The sequence below is a fragment of the Coenobita brevimanus genome, chromosome 53 (genome assembly GCF_032717465.1).
Source record: "Coenobita brevimanus isolate Jiangsu-jjx chromosome 53, ASM3271746v2, whole genome shotgun sequence".
NCBI lineage: Eukaryota > Metazoa > Arthropoda > Malacostraca > Decapoda > Coenobitidae > Coenobita > Coenobita brevimanus.
Window position 1 is genome coordinate 31206613 of NC_137006.1, and position 7279 is coordinate 31213891.

The following is a 7279-nucleotide window of genomic DNA, read 5'->3' on the forward strand; positions in this document are numbered from 1 at the left end:
ACAGGTGTATTAGTTTAGTTATGAGACACCACAGGTGTATTAACTTAGTTATGTGAGACACCATAGGTGTATTAACTTGGTTATGTGAGACACCATAGGTGTATTAACTTAGTTATGTGAGACACCATAGGTGTTGTCGCAATCACAGCAACATCAGCGACTAAAACCAATACAAAGGGGAGAAGGTAACAGAAACAACTGCCCTTGTCTGCTCACTCGTCGCTCTATTTTCAAAACTTCAAAAGTATACAAATCTGGCGAATGTACAATAACAGAAAACGGTATTCTAGCTGAACTTTAAAAGGGGGACTCAACTGCTAATGCATCATCTAAATCCAACATTCTCCCCCCACATAGGAGTTCATAACTCCTATCAAAAGGTAACACAACATTTAGGTTTACACATACAACAAACATAATGTCCAAAGGAAAATAAACTGTTCCCAGCAATATCTACATAAGTCTGTACACATCTTGAATATAAACAATCCCCAACTTTAAGTTGAACAATCTACAAATCCAGTCTAAGAGGAGTTTTAATTTGCCGACCAGAACGGGTATGTCCCTTGCTAGAGTCCTCAGGAACTGCCGAAACTGGTGAACAATTCTGGACAGTTTCCTTTAAACCATTGGTGGCAAAATCAGAGCTAGAGATTTCAAGACTGTGTAATTTCTGCACAGATCTTTAGATTTCCCCACTAGAAGTCTTGACCTTTACACTTCTAATGGTTCCACCTTTGTCAGGAAATACATCAACTATTACCCCTAGTGGCCAACGCAACCCTGGAATATTATCCTCCTTTATCAAAACTATATCACCCTTCTTGAGCTGGCACTTTGCTTTAAACCCTATAACAACCGGAGGCAAATTTCTGATATAGTCATCACTCCACAATCTCCAAAATTTATCAAGGATCTGATTCCTTAAGACTTCCCTTTCAATCAGATCCTTAGCTGATATTTGGGAAGGGATAGTGTCTACATGAGATTGAAAGCTAGTGCTCCTTCCAATAAGAAAGTGTGATGGGGTTAGAGGATTGCAAACATCTGGTTTATCTTCAACGTAGGTTAAGGGTCTGAAGTTGACACAGGCTTCCACCTCATGCAGAATAGTCTCTAATTCACTTCTAAATACATATTTAACACCCAAAGTTTTCCTCACTGAAAATTTTACTGATCTGACCAAACGCTCCCACCAGTCTCCCCACCAAGGAGAACTAGGAACTATAAATTTCCAGTAAGGAGCCAAATGACCATACACTCTGCAGTTCCTTAATAGAGGCTACAAATGTCTTAGCATTATCTGAATATAATACAGATGGAAGTCCTCTGCGGGCAATGAATCTGCGGATAGCAAGCACACAGTCAGAGAGGGACATTGAATCAGTGAGCTCTAGGTGTATGGCTCTGACTACAGCACAGGTGAAGAGCAAAACATAAAACCTTTTAGATGGGAAATCAGCACAGAACAGAGGACCAGCAAAGTCAATGCCTGTTTCAGTAAAGGGTAGTGGAGATTTAACTCTCAACTCTGGAAGAAGAGGTGAAGGTTGATTGCAACTTCTTGATTCATGTCTTTGACACCTAACACACTCTTTAATGACAGACTTTGCTAACCTTCTAAGTCCTATGATCCAAAAACTTCCTCTCAATGTAGACATAATAGAAGACACTCCTCCATGCTTAAGAAACATATGTTGAAATCTTACAAACAGCTTTGCAAGGTGACATTTGGGGACTATTATGGGGTGTTTACTTTCATAACTCAAATCAGCATTTTCAAGTCGCCCCTTGACTCTTAGTAAACCTTGATTATCCAAAAAGGGGTCTAAATTTCTCAAGCATGATCCTTTAGGTAAAGACTTGTCACTTTGCAGCTACCTCCAACAAACACACCTCTCTTTGGGCACAATAGATCATCTTGGTTTTGGCATTACTTAACTCATCACCTGTGAGTGGGCCTGAACTCCTGTTGACCTTTACTTTACAGTTATTGATGAATCTTAAAACCCAAGCCACAATATGATGAGCCTTAGTAAAGTGACTCCATCTATCAAACTCAAACACAGGTGGTGAAGGACTGATAGAAGCACAAACTACTGGGGTGTCACCTGAGTGTTTAGATTCTTCCACAGTAGAGAATAATGTACTCCTCATCTGGCTGCTGGATAAGGGTTCTGATAACCAAGAGGGACCATGTAACCATAAACTGTTTGTCATGAGCTGATCACCTAATACTCCTCTAGAAATAAGATCAGCAGGGTTATCCTTTCCAGAACAGTGATGCCAGCAGCCAGGTGGAGTTGTACCTTGAATTTCAGTGACCCTGTTAGCAACAAAACTTTTCCATTTACAAGGATCGCCTTGTATCCAAGAAAGAGCTATCTTAGAGTCAGTCCAACAATAGAGAGGGGTATCTTGTCTGAGGTGCAGAGCATTTCTCACAAATGTGATCAATCTGGCACATAATAGAGCTCCCATTATTTCCAACCTTGGCAGAGTTACAGTCTTAATTGGTGCTACTCTAGATCTAGATGTTACTAAAGATACCTTGTAAGAGCCATCTTCTGCAGGAGTTCGGATAAATACACAAGCCCCATACCCCCTTTCAGAGGCATCACCAAAAGCATGTAATTCAATGTTGTATAGGCTCTTCCATGGAATGTTCTGAAAGTAATCTCTACCAATGCTCAGTGACCTTAAGAATTTCTTGCTCTCAACCCACCTTTGAAATTTACCATGTAATTCATGAGGGAGCATATCATCCCATGATAGGCCTAATCTCCATATATCCTGAAAAAGTATTTTTCCATACATGACAAAAGGACTTATAAGACCTAAAGGATCAAAAATCTTGGCAATCAGACTAAGCACAGTCCTCTTGGTGTATGAAAACTCAAACTGAGAATTTAATTCTAGTCCCACAAAAGAAAATGCATCAGAAGAGTTACACCACTGTAACCCCAATACACTAATAGCTCCATCATAAACATGATCAACCTTGTCACTGAGTTTAGAGGTTATCGTTCTGCTGTTAGACACCCATTTTGTAAGAGTCATGCCTGCATGAGACAAAACTGTACATGCTTCACAAAACTTAGAGGATGTTTCCCCAACACTGTCAGCCCCACTCAACCAATTATCAACATACATATTTTCCTTTAATTCCTGTATTACATCAGTCAGTGGATACTTTCCCAGATGATATCTAATGGTAGCATTTAAAAGAAATGGGCTGGCAGTGTTGCCGAAGGGTACACGCAGAAATCTCATATGTTTTACATCAGTCCCATTTTTACACTTCAGCAAGAAACGATGCACATCTCGATCTTCTCGTTTCACAGCAATTTGCAAGAAGGCCTTGGTGATATCACCAGTCATAGCTATGGGCCACCTCCTAAAACGAATCAGTATCTCTACCAAATCAGGATTAAGTGATGGACCTGTTAGACAATCATTCAAGGAGATACCATTATGCCCCTTAGCAGATGCATCAAAAACAGGCCTGACCTTGGTACTAGTGCTACTTTCTCTAACAACAAGGCGGTGTGGCATGTAATATGTTGGATACTTACCAATAATCTCATGAGATGGAACCTCCTCAATAATACCTTCTTCCTCATACCCTTCAAAAACCTTGTATCATTCTTGTTTAAGTTTAACATCTTTATCCAATTTAACATGTAATCTATCTAGTCTCTTCATGGCATGATGCTCATTATTCATTAAAACAGTCTTAGTTGCTGCACTCTTCCATGGTAGGGCTACTTCATATCTATCCCCCAAAAACTGAACAGTCTCAGAAAATTGTTGTAAAACAGAGTCTGAATTATGCTGATTATCGGATTCCTTAGGGTTAATACCAACAGACTCTAGGTCCCAAAACTTATCTAAATCATAATCTGATACCTTGGAAATGCATAAAAGTTGAGAAGAAGTATAGTTAGAGTGTGTGGAAGTATGCCAAGAACCAGACAAAACATATCCAAAAACTGACTTCTGGGCTACTACCCCATCAACCTGAATGTAGTCAGAAGGCATAATGAGATTCCAATACATATCAAGACCTACTAAGATATCTATATCCACATGAGAGTTATTTGCATAATCATCAGCAAGCCAACGGCCATACCACGTTGAGTAAACCGCTTCCCGTTCGATCAGCGAAGTTAAGCAACGTTGGGTCTGGTTAGTACTTGGACGGGTGACCGCCTGGGAACATCAGATGCTGTTGGCATCCCTACGTCAAGTGGGGTTGGTGGAGGATTAGTGCCCCTCCCTGTAAAACAATTAACTCTAAGCCCTTGGCCACCCTGTCTGGGATACATGGCGTCTGGCAATGAATGAATGAATCAGCAAGTTGTACATGAGAAAATGCATCCAATATCTTACTTGCTACGGTAAGTCTAATCAGGGGTTGACAAATCTTAAGAATTTCAACAGCTTTTACAGAATATGCCTGAGTACTAGTACAGTCAGTTACTTGCAAATCATAAGTATTACACTGTCTATTCTTATAGGAGTTAGTACCCCCAAAGGCTGAATATGACATCGGCTGACTGGAAACCCATTTGGGTTTACATTTCTTAACAAAATCACTACTTACATAGGTTCTATCAGAACCACTATCAAACATGAGTTTGGCTTCATGGGTTACACCATTGGCTCCAACTACCTTAAACCTTGCTGTCTGTAAAATAGTACATGTTTCCAGAGGAGGTAGTATTACAAAGAGTAACTCCAGCCTGGTTAACTGACAAGCTATTCTTCTCATCCTCACTTACCACCCCAGAACTTGGTTCAACTGCATCATTCACCTTAACTTGATCATTGAGATTAGTCTTAGAATCCAATCTAATACCACACATTAGGATATTATGCTTACCATTGCATTTAGAACATTTAGCACGGCATCCCTTGGCAATATGACCTTTACTCAAGCATTTAAAACATACTCCAGCAGACTTAATCTTACTAGCCCGGTCTTTACCACTTAATCTCAAGATCTCAAAACAATTTTCAGACTCATGTCTTTTGCTACAAAAATTACAGATAGGTGACATATGTTTCTCAACTTCCGAAGATGTGTGAAGAGCAGATGCAGAAGAAACCCTTTCGCTCTTATTCCAGTGCCCACCTTTTCTCTCTTCTAGAGCACTAGAACTTTCGTGCTTCCCTGAAGTGACATTCTTGAAGGTCTCTGACCGCTCGATACTTTTAATCTCCTCTTGTAAGAAGGTCAGCAGCCACTCCAAATCACTTTCTCTGCCAGCACCTTTCCGAGCCCACTCCAATCTTATCTCATTTGGTAGACGGGAGAGAATTATTGGCATCAAGAAAGTTTCACACTGCTTACCAGACACACCTAATGCCTCCAAACTTCTAATGTGTGTCAGCATTCCATCACGCATATTCCAAAGCCTCGACACATACTGGAGGCCCTTGGATTTCACAGGAACATTACCGTTTAAAAGGGCTTGAACATGATGGCATATTATTCTCTCAGGTCTTCCAAATCTTTCCTTTAGTAAATCACAAGCAGTTTTATAGTTAGCACTAGTGAGAGACAAGCCCTGGATGCATACTTTAGCCTCTCCTTCCAGTAAAGATAACAAATACCCGGTAACTAAACTTGCTAATAACAGGAATGTCAGTAGCATCAATATGTGAACAGAACTGGTCCCAAAATGATTGCCATTCTGTCACCTCACCTTTAAATTTAGGAAGTTCTAACTTAGGCAATCTTGCTTGTGCAGCCGAAGATCCACAGCTATTCTGACTACGAGCTTCGTCATCATCACTGCCCCTCAAAAGGTCTTGAAGTTTTTCATTGGCCTTCATCCAGTACACCAGTGCAGCATTCCTGAACTGATCCGCCCTATCCAAATCCTCATCGAGAGCTTCAGGTTCTAACTCCACTTCAATCTCCGACTGAACCTCATCTAAGGCAGCTAGTCGGCGATCAAAAGTCTCAATAGCATTCTTCAGCTCCACAATACTGATGTTGGGCTTCACTAATATATCCTTAAGTGTCTTCGACTGACAGGTGACCCAACCTTTGGCAGCAGTTCTCTTCTTCTCTAGCTTCTCCATTCTATATGATTAGCTACAGAAATACTCACGGGGGGTCCACAATATCTTAATATCCCGGGTCTGGGCACCAAAATGTCGCAATCACAGCAACATCAGCGACTAAAACCAATACAAAGGGGAGAGGGTAACAGAAACAACTGCCCTTGTCTGCACACTCGTCGCTCTATTTTCAAAACTTCAAACGTATACAAATCTGGCGAATGTACAATAACAGAAAACGGTATTCTAGCTGAACTTTAAAAGGGGGACACAACTGCTAATGCATCATCTAACTCCAACAGGTGTATTAGCTTGGTTATGTGAGACACCATAGGTGTATTAGCTTAGTTATGTGAGACACCTCCATTTGTATTAGGCATTTTTACTTGATTTTCCTTGTCACTGTAATATGAAGGATACATGTGTACTTATATTTTGATTAACTGGTCTTACTAGATTTTCATATGTATGTATTATTATGTTCATGTAAGGATATATTATATCCTTACGTGATGTATTGTCTGTCTCTGTGTATATACGTAAGGCTGTATGTAAATGAAGTAGTGCTATTAAACTAATACAGTAAATGTTCGACTCAATAATATTAACTGTAGTAGTTGTGCTGTTTGTAATGTTGGTTAAAGGGTGTTGGTAGGTTTTGGTTGAGGTGGGTCAGGGTGCTGGTATGACTGCATCAGCACTCGGTGTCATCACTGCGGGGTAGGCAGACAGGCTGGCAGGCAGGCAGGCAGGAAGATGCAGGATGGCAGCCTGGTGCAGGATGGCAGATAGAACAGCAGAGGAGATGCAGTTGTGGTGTGAGGTGTGATGAGGGAGGTGTTGCGGCTGAAGATCAACACGTCAGCATCGTTTGGTCATCACATTTGGGTTCAAGACTTCACTTGCCTCCTCCTGGTGGTGGAGATGATGGTGGTGGGGAAAAGTGATGGGGATCGTGGTGGGGTGGTGAAGTAGGTGGGGGAAATTCAGCTGTGTTGTGCTTTACTCAGGTGTCACGTCACTTACTGTCTTTTGTTTCTACGTTTGGTACGTATGATTTTCTTTACTTGTTGAGATTAACTTGTAGGCTTGTAGAGTTGTTGTCAGACGTAATTTATCGCTGCTATCGTTTCTTGTAATCGTGGAGTTGTGGTTGAGGTGATTAGGCACGATTAGGGACGAAGTTAAGATGCGTAGATGCTCCACT

General features: G+C 40.9%; 1 non-coding gene across 1 annotated transcript; it reads left to right on the forward strand.

Annotated features, from left to right (window-relative positions):
• Positions 1-4118: 4118 nt before the first annotated feature.
• On the forward strand, positions 4119-4237 carry LOC145400884 (5S ribosomal RNA). Its single transcript, XR_013897509.1, has one exon. It is a non-coding gene; the product is annotated as a 5S ribosomal RNA (ribosomal RNA).
• Positions 4238-7279: the final 3042 nt, after the last annotated feature.